Source organism: Megascapheus bottae, chromosome 16, assembly GCF_031878675.1.
Source record: "Megascapheus bottae isolate mThoBot1 chromosome 16, mThoBot2.hap1, whole genome shotgun sequence".
Lineage (NCBI taxonomy): Eukaryota > Metazoa > Chordata > Mammalia > Rodentia > Geomyidae > Megascapheus > Megascapheus bottae.
The window spans coordinates 53815199-53830719 of record NC_143524.1 but is presented as its reverse complement, the minus strand read 5'-3'; the positions used below and the strand labels follow the sequence as shown (position 1 = coordinate 53830719).

Here is a 15521-nt window from a genome sequence, read left to right as displayed (position 1 = left end):
AGATAATCAAATTCATCAAACTTCAAAAATTTAATAGATTTATCTTTAGAATATGAATATTCATGTAGAAAAGTCATCTTTACTGAGATATATAGAATATGCCAATCTACATTATGTTTCATGAATTTATATTCTATTTCATATGTTCCTGCTAGCTATAGGAAACATGCTTGGTATGATACTCTACTTCTGAGACATTTAGTGTGACACATACCTGTGTATCTCATAAACTTATTAGATAGAGGTAAAGCAAACAGAATATGTGGCATGAGATCACAAGCTCCATAAAGGGAGGGGTCATTTGCATTATGATTATGGATGATTCCTTCTCAGTCCCAAGCAAATGTCAGCCCAGTTATGGCCCAAAATGTTTGTACCAACTGACTGAGTTAGTATATTCTTCAAAAAAAAAACCGAGCCTGCGCTCATATCCATGTTTTTCCATCTGTGCCTTGTTGGTCAGCAAGTATCTCTGCTGCCTGGGCTCAGAGACACCCATGTGTAAATTATTTGTGAGAGAAGTCCTCATGATCCAGTGACACATCAAGAACAAATATATATCAGACATCTCTTGGGACTTGAGTTACCACCCTAGAATAAGAATGGATTAAAGCATACCCAAGAAGCAATATACTTACTCTGAAAGCAAATGGCTCTCCTAGCAAAGAAGATAAACAGAGGTCCACCCACCTCCCCTAAGTACCTTTAGCTCACCCTTCCCAGGTCTTTGTAAGCAACTTTTTTTTTTCTATGCACTCTGTGAATGCACCACCTCTTGAAACTAAGGAGGGAGTGAGCAAGCCCAGAACAAGCCTTCTTGTACAATGATTTGGGGAGAGAGGGTCTTTGAGCATACTGTCCTCTCAAGGTTATCCATAAATGGACTTATTGAATTAGAATATTTTCTTCTCATCTTCTTCTCTATCTTGTCCATATGAATTTTTGTCATTGTAAGTGTAAGGAAAGTTTGATCTTTAGAGGAGGAGACTACATGAATCAAACAAAAACTTAAGTGAGAACTGGCCACCATTTTGAATTACGATTAGACCATTAGTGCCCAGATATAAGGTGGAAATACTTATTGAGGATCTGGTGAGATCTTCAGTAAGGCAAGGCCTTTTGTCAGCATCGTGTCTCCTTCATGACCTTGTGAACATAATTGCTATTTTCAGTTTTACAGAAGGAAATTCTGAGGTTTTCTATGGCATAAGCCATAGAAAAAATATTGGTATTTTTCCTCACTATAGCTATGAATATGCTTGTTACTGCAGCAGGCTCTGGTGGAGGTGGCTCACTGAAGGCCTATGAGGCAGATGGGCAGAGGTACTATTGACTTTTTAAAGTTGAGAAAACCAGAACAAAGTATTGGGAATTTCCCTAGCTTTATGAGTAAGAAATTCATTCAAACAGCCTTCTGAGTAGCTAAGATTACAGATATGAGCCACTGACACCCAACTGGGTGCCACAAAATTCCCTCAAGATTCCGCCAAATTGCCATAAATGTTAATGGTTTCATCTCCTCCTCCTCCTCTCCCTCCCCTTCCTCCTCCTCCTCTTCCCCTTCCTCCTCCCCCTCCCACTCCCTCTTCCTCTTTTTCTTCCTCCCCTGCCCTTCCTTCTCCCCCTCTTTCTCTTCCTCTCCTCCTTCTTTTTGTCCTTCTTCTGTTTCTTAGTACCCACCCATGGTATGGATATAACACAGTTTATATAACCAATCACTTGATGAGAAGAGCATTGGGGTTATTACAAATAAAGCTATGATAAGATCATTATGATAAAATGTTATTTTCAAAGCACTACCATGTCTTGTCTTAGGCCAAATGTCAAGTATAAGTGATTATCGCTATTTCCTTGGAGATATTCTTTAGCACCCATTCAACATGTTTTCACTTTGCAGGGCTTTAATTCATAGCTTCCAGCTCTTGCTTGGCTTTTTGCTTATGGTTGGTGCTCTGCTGGTTGAATCATGCCTCCAGTTCCATTTCTTTTTGCTGGTTAATTGGCAATAATAGTCTCTTAGAACTTGGGTTGGCTTTGAACCTCAATCCTCTAATCTCAGCATCCTGAATAACTAGGATTATCGGTGTGAGCCACCAATGTACAGTTTCAACAAGTATTTAATTTCTATGAACAAATAGATAAGTAAAAGTTACCTTTGTGGACTCATGGGCCTCAATAGTCCACAGCTCTCACTGTCTATTTTCTACTAGGAACAAACTAGAAGTTAGTATAGTCTCAGTCAAACTCCTATTGCCTTTAACTCAGTAATTAAAGTTTGAGGAGTTTTACCCTCTGTAATTCTCCTGACCCGTTTCACACTATACATTTTCATGATCATTAAAATGATCACTGAATATCGTTTTTTGTTTTCCAGACCTGGGGCTTGAACTCAGGGCCTGAGCACTATCCTTGGGCTTTCCTCAAGGCTAGAGCTCTACCATTTGAGCCACAATACCACTTCAAGCTTCTTCTGTGTATGTGGTACCAAGGAATAGAACCCACAGCTTTATGCATGCTAGGCAAGTACTCTTCCACGAGGCCAAATTCCCAGCCTCACTGAATATCTTTAAAATTAATGTTCTGAATTACTTTGGAAACAGAAGCAGAAATTATTGCTTTTCTTTTGATAAAAATATTAGATACATTAGTATATTAATATACTTTAGTTTCATTTCTAGGAGGATATTATATAATGGATAAGAGAAAAGGTGGAATCCTACTTTTTTGTGTTTCATCCCTAAATGGGGTTCATTTCTAGCTGCCCTTGAACAAGCAGCGTTGAGACCACTGTTTATCCACTCTACTGTCTTGGAAATGCCACTATCTGCAGGTGAGAGAGTTTCATAAAGTAAACCTTACTGGTGTTTTCCATCCAGCTTTGTGGGAGGAGTTTGAATCTTGTTCGTTTTGCCAATCATACATGATTAGGATTTCTATGTGGAATGAATGTGGGTTTTCTCTTGGCGTAAATCCCTTTTTCTACCTCCCACTTCTTTGGCTATCCCTTTGTAATCTCTTCTGATTGGTTCAGATGAAAAGTAATACCCAAATAGGAATGGAGTAGATTAAGTGCTTGCAAATCATAATGTGTCCCAGCAGGTAGGCACAAGCTATGGTGTGATTCCTGGGGCTGATTGAAATTCTTTAGAAACCCAGGTGATAGTTTTCCTTACTGGTTCAATCTGTGGAATTATGGAAAGAATTTCACCAAAGTTTTACAATGATTATTTTTTTGTGTATGTGTGAATGTGAATGACTAGCAATTGTCTAGGCTTCTAACATACATAAATTTAATGAAATTAATACAGTACAATTAAGCCCCAGGATGATGTCATTTATTTCCCTTCTATTGTAGCCTAACTAGTAATGATAGTTTTGAAAGTCATTCTAGAGAATAATATAATTGCGGCCCCTGAATCTGTAGACTGGTTTCTGACTAAGTCCTCTTTGATCTCTTTTGGTATTGTTGTTGTTGAACATTGGGCTTGTTAGGCAGGAACCCTCCCACTTGAAGCCTTACTGCTCTGGTTGTTTTTGAGATAGGATCTCTTCTTTTTGCCCAAGCTTGTCTTAATCAAGGTCCTTCTATGCATTTTATGCCATAACAGGCACGTACCACCATGCTCAGCTTCTGCTGTTGAGGTTTGAACTCATCCACTTTTTTTTCCCCCAAAGTTGGCATGATCTTCACTCCTCCTAAGCTTCCTGCATGGCTGGAATGACAAGTGTCTACCACTGAATCCCACTATTGATCGAGATGGTGGTCTCATAAATATTTTTTGCCTGGGCTAGCTATGACCATAACCTTCCTAATTTTAGTTTCCTGAGTAGCTAGGTTTATAGATGTGAGCCATTAGGACTGGATTCCTTTAGTAATTTCTACTTATTTTTTCTCTCATATCTAGGATAAAAAGAAAGTCAGTGTGGAAGAGAATGTTGTATCTTTGGATATAACTTTTCCCCTCACATCATTGTTAATGATTTCTTTTTGCAAGACATTCCGGAGGTTTTCCACACTCTTTCCACATGTTGGCTTTGGCTTCCAAATAGGAGAACAAAGCAGAAGGAGTTTGAGGTGGCCAGTGATTCTGCAGCTCTGTAAATTCAAACTCCATTTTCAGATTATTATATCATACAATCTCTACCATGGGATGGTTGCAAGAGATAGTCTTCATTTATCTGAATTGATCAGATGTTTTTGCTTGAGAATGTTCCTTTTCCCTGGGTGACTCCCTCTCTTGGAAAAGGTGAGAGTTCTCCATTTCCAGTTTCTCGGTTAAGGTTCTGAGTCTGCTGTGGGGCACAGGGCAGCTGTGGCTGGGTAGTGCCCATTAGATATTTGGAGCCTCCCTCCCTAGGCCTCCACTCCTTGAGGTGCTTGAAATCTAGCCTGAGGAAATCCATGAGCAGGTTCTGAGTTGCAGATGAGAAAATTAGCCATTATAGAGGATCTATGAGGTCACAGAGAAAGAAGCAAAACTAGTCAAAGACAAAGACTCGCACAGGTCCAACCCAGGCTGTCTATGCACGGTGACATAGCAGAGGGTTTCACTGAAGCTGCACTGCTCCCACTGAATTGCTAGTTACTCTCTGTACCTGTTTCTTTATTCATAAAATCATTCTGATGTGAGAAATGTTAATATCCACAAAGTTCTAGGGGCAGTGTAGAAATTAAGTGCTATCTAAGCCTTTGATAATGTTATCGTTAAGAATTAATATTAACTATTTTATATGTGCTTAATTGGTTATTTGAAATTGTATAGGGAAGGGGGGAAATCAAGATGAGCAGGGGGGAGGGGGGAAGGGAAATGGGGACCATGTCATGAGAAAGGGTATCAATGTTTGTGAAGTAATGCACCTTCTTTCTGGTGAATATAATGTAACCCTTCTATTAATTACAATAAAAAATCTAAATAAAAAAGAAATTAATATTAACTGATTTTGCCTGGTTTATTATTAACCATCAAGAGTAAGGGTGAAAGGATATGTTTTTCTTGTTCTCACAACAACAGGAAACAGTGACCTCGTGTCTGGAGGTTTTCCCACAAGTCATTTTGCAGTGGGCCCAGTTCAGTGTCCCTGACTCTGTCTGCTCTACAAGTTTTGTTGATGACAATTGGAAATAGTGTGTTTTGAAGGCGTTGAAAGAAATTGCAATACATTATGATTCCCACTATTTCTTTGGACTCCAGCCATTTGGTAGGTTAGCTCACAGAACTCAGGGATACACTTAAACATGTCAGTTTGTAATAGAGTAGTAAAAATGATACAGATGAGTAGGCAGATGAATGGGGGAGTGGAAAATGGTGGAGTGTGAGCTGCTGGGCATGGAGTTTCCATGCTTTCTCTGAGCACCACACACTCCAGGGATCTAGAAGAAATTTAGACACTCAAAATCCAGTCCTTTAGTTTTGTGAGATTTTTTTTTGAGACTTCATTTGTAGGCACTATTGATTAAATTATTGGCTGTTGGTAGTCAACTTGACAATGAGTCCCTGTCAAGTTGGGGGGTAGAACTGAAAACCCTGTAATTACACCTTAGTGTTTCTGGTGACCAGCTCCCATCCTGAGACTATGCAGAGATCACCAGCCATCACCAGTTATTTTATTAACATATTAAAGACACTCACAGGTTTCAGAGATTCCAAAGCTTTAGGACCCGTATATTAGGAAGCCAGGAAGAAAGACCAATATATATATTTCACAATAACCAGAAAAGGTTGTTCCATTTGGGTGAAAATGATCCATCTCTTTAAAAGGGGTCTAAGTCTCCCTAGAGGAATGATTATGCCAAGCTCCTGAAAACTTTGGGATAGGGTTACTCTGGGTTTTCAGATGAAATGAGTGGTATATTCCTAACTTATGGGGCCATGACTGATTACAGCTACATTTTGCTGTGGTCTGAATGATGCTCTTTCATCAGTGTGAGTCAGAGTGTTTAACTGCTGAAAGAGGTTGATGAGATCATTTTAGGGTGCCCATTTTGCAAATGAGGTGATGGAAGTTTCAGAAGGTGGACTTCCCTACAATTACTGCTAAAGACTAACTGGGAATAAAACTGACCATACCTATCTCTAGCCAGTGTTCTTTCTCCCACACACACCAGTCTTACACAATTGTGGCCTCTCTCTGTGGTGAGATATAGCTAATGAATCTCTATACAGAGCATTTCTTTAGGAGATTTTTGGCAATTCCCTGTGGACTAAGGCTCGGGTGAGACAGCTGGGAAAGTGATCTACCATGGAGAATCTTCATAACAAATAGCAATAGCTCCACATGTAATCCCAATAAACAGCTGCATCTGGGCCATAATAACTCATTCTTCCATAAGGGAACCATGCTCAATCTTTGCTCCGTATTTGGTTATACAGTCACTTTGCAACCTCCCAGTCCACATTTGCCTATATAATCTGATGAAGGGTTGAGGGTGTGGCTCAGGGGGAGAGCACCTGCCTAGCAAATGCAAGGCCCTCTTAAGAATGTCCACTTTGATCCTGCAGTCTCCTTATCCATTTGGGGGCTTAAACCTGATTCTGCTAGTACACACAGTCTGTGCCTGTTTTATTAAGACACTCTCATATAATTATGAGTCTCTATCATCACCATGAAATTGTTCCCAGTCATTCCTTTCCACTCCATTCCTGTGTTAGGAACAGGCCCAGGTTACTCATTAATTACATTCTGGATCCTTGGTAGCAATGAATGCAGTCTAAGAAGGCAGGTTTGCTGTGCATGCACGTGATTAGTCAGACCTACGGAGGGGACACTTTGACTGAGAAGGTCGGGCAGCTCAGGTAATGTTCTTTGACTGAGAAGGTCAGGCAGCTCAGGTAATTTTCAGTGATGATCAAGGGTGCTATAGTCAGGTGCTTCCATGTTGGCTCAGTGAATGTCCAGATCACATACACTTATCTCCATGTGAGTCCTTTCCCTGGTACCTACTGAGTGCTAAAAGTAAGGCTCTGAGCCCAGAGGCTTTCTGCTGAGTCCACCCCTTTCTACTTCTAGGAAAAATACATATTGATTACTGAGTTGGCTAAAGAGCTTGTACTTTTCTGTGTCTGTATGCTGGTTCTGGAGCTTGAACTCAGGACCTGGGCACTGCCTCTGAGGTGTTTTTTTTTTTTTTTTTCTGAAGGCTAGTGCTCTATCACTTGAACTACTGCTCCACTTGTGTGTGTGTGTGTGTGTGTGTGTGTGTGTGTGTGTGTGTGTGTGTGTGTGTGTGGTTAGTGTAGTTAATTGGAGATAAGAGTTTCAGAGGCTTTTCTGCCCAGGCTGGCTTTTAAGTTTGATGCTCTGATCTCAGCCTCCTGATTAGCTAGGATTGCAGATATGAGCCACAGGCATCCAGCTTTGAATGTGTGCTTTTGAAGTGGAAGACAATGTACTTTCGTATACATTCAAATATAGACAAAGTTTCACTTTTCTGTATCTTAACCTCTTCCAAATAGTATCATCCCATCTTTTTTAATTCAGTGAGTTCACATATGCTCTGCCTAAAATGTAGTGTCTGTCAAAGCTTGGCTTTCCTACTTCTTTTTCTGATCTCTTCACTTACTCTTTCCTACTTCTTTTTCTGATCTCTTCACTTACCTTCCATTCACTCTTAAGTAGGTTCTGATGGCTTTAGTTCTTTTCCTTCTTTGCAAATGTGTTGCCTTCTGATATGTAACACTTGTGTGACCCTAGATAAACCATTTGATTTTGCTGAACCTTAGTTTTCTCATGTGTACAGACTACTGTGATGTTATTCCTCCCTGTTTTCTCTCCCTATAAGGTTGTGGTGTGGCATGGGTGTGCTCCATTGTGTGGGTATGTTGTAATCCTTCAACAGAGTATGAACAGGACCTCGATTACTGCTTTGAGCCAAAATCTTGACAATGGAAACCAGGTCTTCCTATTTAAAGGATGATCTGGTGTGCTGTGTTTAGTCTCAATCAGAGGATACTATAAGAATGAAAGGAGAGAGGGACAGAAAAAAAGGGAAGGAAGACTGTCTATTTTTATGCCTTTTCTCCCCTTTCCCAGTTATTGCTTTCTCCTCACTATAGGGGTGTCATATGAAACTCACCTAGTTTCTAAAAAGACATTTGCTCTGGACAACAGGATGGCTTATTTTTCTCCAGTAGTCTACTTCACATCTCTTATCCAAAAGTTTGATATATAATTATGTCCATGAGGAAAACAAAAACCAAACATTAGAAAGTAATAGAGATAGGTAAGTTCAAGCACCTCATTTTTATAGGTGAGATCATCAGAAGGATGAGTGAAGTCAGAGATTCTATTAATAGTGACAGAGTGGGGTCCAGACTGTTCGTAGACTTGTGAAATGCCAGTTACCATTTATGTCTGCCTTTGGAGGCATTTTAAGGCATTATGATAAAGCTCTCCCTAAGATCAGTACAAGGATTTTTGTTGTTCATGAAGAGTTAAGAAAAATGGATTTGCTGATGAGTCAACATCCACATTTTCAGTCTATTTATATATGCTACTAAATTGGGATCACATAAAGAGCAATAATCTGTTTGTACCTGGCTGCATTACACATCAAGGTGAAGAGTTCTGTGTTGCAAAGCTTAGTGTATTGAGTACTCAGGATCTGAGGGGAAGAACTTAGCCTTCCTTGCGTTTGAGTTCCTTTTCAGAGTATCATACCCCTGGGCCCTATCTTTAATCTTGGTGTGTCAATCAGAACTGGAATGTCCAACTCCAATGTTTAGAAGCAATATGGATTCAGATGGGTCTGTCAACCTCCATGTACTTCAGTTTTCTCTCTCTAAGAGACTTTGCTGGTTTTCCTTATGGTGAATGTAATGATGATCTGTTTCTGCCCCAGCTCTTCATCAATTCCAAGTGCTACCAAGGCAGTAATTAACTTAGCTTAAAAATATCCTTGACAACACATGCACTTACATTTTAACATTATCAATGCTTAATAAAGGATTCTGATTCAAGGTCATATTCATTCTTCTACTCGTTTGATTTTTTCCAAGGTTTGGTTAAGAATTTTCAGGCAGCTTCATAATTTATTCCTTTTGGAGGGTTTCTTTTCACTAGGCAAAAGAGAAATATCCACCAAGTTGGATAATATTTCTAACTTTAAATTGCCTTTTTAAGGACTGAGGTTTAGTTGTTTTAAAGAGAGCTTTCATAGGGACACAGTAATGTGTAGTTTTCAGCTTGGCGAAGATGATGTCACAATTCTGAACAGCTGTATACATTTTTTCCTAATAAGGGCAAAGGATTAGAAATAACTTACTTTCTTATTTTTTGAATAAAATAACAATCCTTACAAAAATAATTATGCCCTTTGAAATAACACCATGTATTGAATGTGGTCCTTTGGTGGAATCTGGTACCCTACCACCACATACTGAGTGGCAGTCATAGGTTAGGTGTGGGGAAGATGTCCAAGATATGGTATCTCTGCCTTCAAGATCTCAGCCTTGTGAGAGAGACAAATAAGTAAACATACAGTTGCTTTATGACGCGGAGTCCTGTAGACCACAGTGCAAGAGCCCAAGCTTGTGAGGAAGGGTTAATCTCATCTTCCCTAAAAAGGTAAACTTGAGCTATGCATTGAAAGATGCGGGATTTACAAAGCTCAGAAAGGACTTTCCAGGTATGTCTCAAAGGCACAGAAGTGTGAGATGTAAGTTTAAAGAACTTCAAGGTTTGCATGAGGGAAATAGAGAAGGAAGACACTGGGGCAGAAACCTGGAAGGGCCAATGGAACACTAGGGAATTGAACTCATCCTGGGGGCAGTGAAGGGCCATTGAATGTACCTTAGCACTTTGAAAGAGAACCTTAGGTCAGAGCCCAGCACTTTATAGATGTAGAAACAGAAAATAAGGAAGGACAACTGAGTTACTCTAGACCTCATAGGTAACCAGTGCATGTCTTTGTACAGTGGAGGGTCAAGGCAGGGGACCTTCACAATGGATTTCAATGTCGACCCTGTGAAGGCAGATTCTCACAGGAACATTTGGCTAGGGATTTATTATGGGGACTGCATGGTTTGGGGTAATGACCCCAGCATGCCTTTTCTCAAACTATTTCCTTTAAAGGAAAGTCCATTACTAGCTAGAAATGTTCTTTGGTTATTTTTAGGCTCTGTGGTAGGGGGAATTAGTGGAATTCCTAAGGTCAGCTCCAGCTGTTTTCCTCCAAAAGATCAGCTGAATATTTCATGAGATTTTTCTCATTAAGGCTTTTATCCCTGTGTAAAGGATTGTACTGGCTCACTTGGGAAATAGGCAACAGGATGGGAATTTGGGGAAAACTGGACTGGGCTGAGGTACTTGCTACTGCCCATAAACTAATGTTGTATTAATAATATTGAAATTCAGATTTACATACTTTCATATGTAGATTGAATGTCCTGCTGGAATCTGCTAACCATTTTGAAGGGTAGTCATACCATTTTATAATTACTATCATGCAACAGTACCTCCTATCAAAAAAGATCACCCAGCAGCCCTTTGTAGCTATCAAGCCCTGTCCTCAAATGGCCTTAGCAGACATTAAGAATGGGGAAATTGCCTATGGTTATTTAGTAACTCCAAGTAGAACTTAACTTCTATTATATCTTGGGAATTATGTGAAGGCAGGTGAAGTAAAAACATTCTTCATTTCATTATGAGTGTCTGCTTGGAGCTCATGCTGTTGTTAGGAGCTGAATGGATAAATATGATTGTGTAGTGTTTTCCATAGATCGTCTACAAACTGTCCCCTTAAATAGTCTCATTAGCTTCCTGTAATGACTGAACAAGGGAGCCTGAGCAATGGTTAATACCAGTTTTAGAGATGAGCAAAAAGAATTTCATAAGTGCGATGTTCCTAGCCACCAAGCTAGTAAATGGGTGACTATATTTCAAAATAGAGGTAGTAGCTTTAAGACTTATGGTCTTTCTATTTGGAACATAGCCACCTAGATTGGGGAAAATGATTTTCCTTTTCAGCAGAAAAGTGGTTTAAGAAATGCCTTTAAGGGGCCAGGAGTTTGGCCTAGTGGTAGAGTGCTTGCCTAGAATGCACAAAGACCTGGGTTTGATTCCTGGTACCTCATTCATGGAAAAAAGCTGGAAATGGTTCTGTGGATCAAGTGGTAGAGCTCTATTCTTGAGAAAGCCCAAGGAGAGCACTCAGGCCCAGAGTTCAAGCCCTAGGACTGGCAAAAAAAATGCCTTCAAGAGAAAGTAATTCTGTTGCATACCCAACTGAGGAATGAAGGAGAATCTACCGCATGGGATTTTTTAAAATATGATTAGTCAAAGTAACATTGTCTCACCAATTCTGGAACAGTAGTTGTCAGAGCTAGAGCTTAATGACATTAAAAGATCAATCTACAATTTACACTAATGAAAACAATGCTTATTCATCACTGTTTTTGGGATAAATAGTGGTTTAGTGGCCTTAGCCAAACCTTCCATAAGAATTTTGTGTAAGTAGTGTTAGTGATTAGAAAGAGATTTGGTGTACTTCTTTCCTATGCTTTAAAATGTCTAAAGAAGAGCCATCTTTAGTCTGTGGGGTGTAAGAAACTTGGGGAGATGCTCCCAACATTATGTATTTTACTTGCTATTTATTTTTTTTTTTCTGCCAGGAGGTTGGCCTAGTGGTAAAAGTGCTTGCCTAGCATGCACAAAGACCCAGGTTCCATTCCTCAGTACCACATACATTAAAAAAAAGCTTGGAGTGGTGCTGAGGCTCAAATGGTGGAGCTCTAGCCTTGAGAAAGTCCAAGGACAGGGCTCAGGCCCTGAGCTCAAGCCCAGGACTGGCAAAAAAAAATTCTAGCGAGGTGTTGGTAGTTTACTTCAGTAATCCTAGCTGCTCAGGAGGGTGAGATCTGAGGATTATAGTTCAAAGCTAGCCCAGGCAGAAAAGTCCATAAGTCTCTTGCATTCATTTAACCTCCAAAGACCCAGAAGTAGATCTGTGGCTCAGGTAATAGGTGATAGAGTAAAATAAAACAAAACAAAATTTTAAAAATCCTAAGTTCTATCTGCAGGAAGAGAAAAAAATGCCTCTACTATGTGAGAGTTGCTAAAAATGAGGTAGGCATTGAAATGGGAATTTGATGTACTGATAAGTTTATTAGTATCTCAATGAATGAGTGCTGTATTAAGGGACTTGTATATTTCTTTAATCTTCTTAACAATCCAGTAAAAGCTCTTTTTTTGCAGATGTGAGTCTGGGGGCTCAGAGAAACTAAATAACCTGTGCAATGGGATCACTTTGTATCAGAATCTGACTCTGGAGTCAGTACTCTTTTGTACTAGATATGTGAATAGGTATTATGAGACCCAGGGAAAGCTTGGAGGAGGGGTACTTGTGAGGGGAAATGGGACACAGGAGAGGTTTCATGCAAAACCTTTTTATTTAAGTTGAGACTTAATGAACAGATAAAGTTTGAATGTGTGCAAACACAAAGGAAACACATTCTTGATGGAGTGAACAACTTGACCAAAGTTCTAATGATGATGATACAGAGGAGTGTACAATGAATGGTTTGGCTGGAATTAAAAGATGAAGAAGAAGCACATAGAAGGCTTTAGAGGAAGCCTTGCATGAGAATTTGGGTCCATCAGGAATCCTGATGAACCATTTTTAAGGATATGTTCAGTCCACAGGGACCAGGAAATGAGCTGAGAGTTCATATATAAAATACTCCTAAGTATTAGTTACCTATTACTACTATACCAAATTCATTGGCTTAAAGAAACATAAACTGATTATTTTTCAGCTGTAGATGTCAAAAGGCTGAAAATGCATCTTACTGGCTAAAACCAAAAATTTAAAAGAACTGAATTTCTTCTGGAGTCTCTATTTCTTTGTCCTTTTCCAATTTCTAGAGGCTGCTTGCATTCCTTGGCTTATAGCCCCTTCTTCCATCATTAAAACATAGTTGCAAACAGTTTTTACCCTCATAATTCCTCTCTTCTGACTGTCCTGCTGCCTTCATGTAAAGACCCTGGGAATGTGGCTCAGTGGCAGAGTACTTCCTAGCTTGCATAAAGCCCTGAGTTGGATTCCTCACTGGCTCAAGTGGTAGAGTGCTAACCTTAATTGAGCAGAGAGAGGCTCAGAGACAGAGCCTAGACCCTGAGTTCAAGACCTGGGACTGGCATTAAAAAAAGACCCCATGGTTCTATTGGGCCTATCTATGTAATCTAGGACAATCTCTCATTGGGGATCACAAGATCCTCAATTTAATCTCATCTACAATGTTTCCTCTTTTCCAATTTCTCTTCCCTTATTCTTCCCCCTCCTTTTTGACCATTCCCTTCCCTTTCCTCCATTCCCCTCATTTTCCCCCTCTCCTTCCTTTCCATTCTCCCTTCTCCTTTCTTCTTGTCCTTTCCCTTCCAATTCTTCCCTTTTCCTCCCCTCTACTTGTTTCCTCTCCCCTTTCTCTTCCTCTCTGTTCCCCGATCCCTCCTCTCCTTTCCTCTTCCCTTCTTCTTCCTTTCTCTCCCCACCTCCCCTCCTTACCCAGCCTCTCCTCTCCTTTCCCCTCTCCTGTCTTGATATGTAGCCAAGGCCACCCCATGAACTTACCCTGTCTTAACCTCCTGCCTTCTGAGAGTAAATTGTGCCTCATCATTCCTGGCTGACTTCAGTTTTCCAAGGCAGGAGTCAAAGCCTAAAATGGGAATATTTGAAGAAACCTTGATCATTAAAGTGTGGGACCTCCTCATCCAATCTATCTGCTAACTAGTTTTCATCGCATCCTTATCTTTATAATACCCTCATACAGTTTCCATGGCATTGGTATATGTGAGGGTGTTTGTAGAAGCCAGGAATCTGATTCTTCCTTAAAATGAAGTGGGAAGATAGAGAAGTGGGGAGATAAATCAGTAAAGCAATGCATTAGCTTGGAAAGGAGACTGAGTTGGTGAAATGCAGAGATTTTTCAGCAGGTATTTATCAGGCCTTTGGCATATCCCAGACTATTTTGCTTACTGCCAGATGGCATCTTTACAGTAACCCTGTATGGTAGTTTCTGGTAAGACTGAGCAACATGCCCTAAATTTTTAGAAGACCTGTCAAAGACCCAGTGAAAGGTCTGACCTCTCCCAGCAGCCCCTTATACCAGCACATAGAAAATGGCTGTGGCAGACAGTATTTGGTTTCAGAATATTTCTCTCCTGGAGAATGGAAAGGATCGAGGAAGATTTTACACTCTCCAGACACCCTATAAAGCTTTACTGGGACAATAAATGGCCTGAACAGAGAGATTAGACCAGGTCTGGGACTAGCATGAGGCAAGTGAAGGGTTTAGGTGCCAAATCTTTGGAGACAAGGTGTTGTGACCATTGGCACTATACTCGGCAGCATTCCAAGTGTGTCTCCTTAGATTTTGTGTCCTAGTTACTTCTCTCTTAAGGAGCTATTCATTCTCAGGGTGCTGAGAATGTTTTATGCCCTGGCTACCTTGCCTGCCTCAGATTGCAGATTAGAGCAGGGCCCACAAAGCTGAGGGTGGGGTGTGGGGAGAAGACCAATTAGTTCAGTGATCTCAGCTCATGCTGCAGTCACCTGAATATTTTCCACAAAAGTGTCGCGGATGGGCAGGCAGGGTCCTATGTCAGAGAAATTAGACAAAGATCATGGAGGAAGAGGAAAGGATCTCAGAGATTTTTATTTTTTATTTGCTACTGTCTAACCAGTTTTAGGAACTCCTGAGTCCTGAGTTCATGCATTTGGAGGGAGACTCATGCTCCTGGGCTGAGCAGGGGTGTACACAATGGTACTCAAAAGAGATTTTTCTGTCGTCCTTTTAAAGTCAGAACTGGGGCTGGCCACAGTTCAGTTAACATTATGATTCTGGATTTAACTGCAGTCTAGTTAATAAATCAGCTGATTCCTCTACTGCCTTCCTCTGAATTTGAAGCCTAGAAAATACCCAGGTGTGGAATCCATCTGTAATTGCTGCTTGTTGTCAGCATGCTCAGTTCAGGAATGCTATGAACTGCAGCCTGACTCACTTATTAGCTCATTAAACAAATTTTTTATTTACATAGGAATTTTCTATGTCCTGAGAGATAAAAGAGGCATCCCCAAGAATCACAACAAATCAGAGAAAGGCTGGATAAGTGGGACTGCATTAAACTGCAGAGCTTTTGTATGGCAAAGGACATAGCTAGTAAACTAATCAGGAAGCCTACAGAGTGGGAGAAGATCTTCACCAACCATACAACAAAGGCCTCATATCTAAAATATATCAACAGCTCAAAAAATTGAATCAATTCAAAATTAATCTCCAAATTAACAACCATCCCATTAAAAGATGGGTCAAAGACTTAAAGAGAGTCTTCTCTGAAGAAGAAACAAAAATGGCCTATAGACACATGAAGAAATGCTCAACATCCCTGGTCATAAAAGAAATGCAAATCAAAACAACTCTAAGATTCCACCTCACTCCAGTTAGAATGGCCAGGATCAAGAAAACTAATAACAACAGATGCTGGAGGGGATGTGGCCAGGAGGGATCATTACTATACTACACCGT

The 15521-nt window shown here is 40.2% G+C and overlaps 1 protein-coding gene across 6 annotated transcripts in view; it reads left to right on the top strand.

Annotated features, from left to right (window-relative positions):
• Sytl2 (synaptotagmin like 2) overlaps positions 1–15521 on the top strand; it is a 114526-nt gene that overhangs the window by 22429 nt on the left and 76576 nt on the right. For 4 of the 6 annotated variants that reach the window (XM_090348559.1, XM_090348558.1, XM_090348557.1 and 1 more), the window contains exon 1: positions 9532–9625. The exons of 1 other annotated variant lie outside the window; for it this stretch is intronic. The gene's annotated coding sequence lies outside the window, so the exon portion shown is untranslated. Of the gene's footprint in view, positions 1–9531; positions 9656–15521 lie in introns of those variants that run through there. One more of the 6 variants, XM_090348556.1, reaches the window with a different exon arrangement.